Source organism: Stegastes partitus, unplaced genomic scaffold, assembly GCF_000690725.1.
Source record: "Stegastes partitus isolate 25-593 unplaced genomic scaffold, Stegastes_partitus-1.0.2 Scaffold539, whole genome shotgun sequence".
In the NCBI taxonomy this organism is placed as follows: Eukaryota; Metazoa; Chordata; class Actinopteri; family Pomacentridae; genus Stegastes; species Stegastes partitus.
In genome coordinates, this window is record NW_007578270.1 from 106938 (window position 1) to 108004 (window position 1067).

Genomic DNA, 1067 nt, shown 5'->3' on the forward strand with positions numbered 1-1067 from the left:
TTCTATTCTAAAAATCTATTTTCTTCCTAATTGTAATTTTCTTCTATTTAAATGTTTGCAGCATTTTCATATTTCACTTGCAGCGCTGAAGCTACAAACATTACAGCGTCAGTACGTCACAGAGGGATCCTTATTTAGGCTTTTCCATTAAACTTTTCTGTAGAAAACTACGATGAAAAGCCTCAGACGTTTTCTTTTAAATGATTGTAGAAACATATACGACCTCTTCAGCAAACAGTCACCTGATGGCTTTTTATTTCCCAGATTTGACGCTGTTGCTCATCAGCGTCTCGTTTTTCACTCCGAGTCGTTCAGCTTTTGCAGTGAAAGCAAAAATCCCTAAATGATCACGTTTAGCTGCAGTCAAACGCTGCACTGGGCCGTGACACAGGTTTAAATTATTTAAACGCATTTCCGTTTTATACAATCTGCAGTGATTAATTAACAGCTGAAAAATACAACATACGTGTGAATAGGAATTTAGCATTTTAAGAATTAAAACATAACTAGTGTTTTAGTTTGTAAATGATGTGACCAGGATGTGTCGGCATGTTGTGTTTGGTGGCTGTTTGGTTTCATCCACCGATACATGCCAGTGTGTGCTCATGTTCATCCCCCCTCCGCTTCCATTACGCTCTAAATCACATTAACACTCATAAAGAAAGGTCCTGCCTCCACATTACGTTTGATGTCTCTCCCTCCATAGCGGCTGCTCATTTATTCAGAAACAGAAATGTCATTTAAATTGTTTTCTTTACCAAACATCCGACTGCCTTCAGACTCTGAGTCCACTTCAGTCCAGGGAACCTCTCAAGCAGAAAATGTGGCTGAATGAGAGACAAACCTTTTGGAAATGCTCCAGAGACCGAACACGCTGCGAGTCAGGGCTTTCAGGAGTGGATGTAATGGATGCATGGAGCTCCTTAAATCATTCATGAGACCTTTACCTGACAGACCAGACCAGGAGGAGAACGGAGGGCTGGACTTTCTACCGCCTGCATCCCTTCTAATCCCTGGACTTCCTTCTGCTTTGGTCAAACACGACAGCTGCTCATGTTCTGTGAACA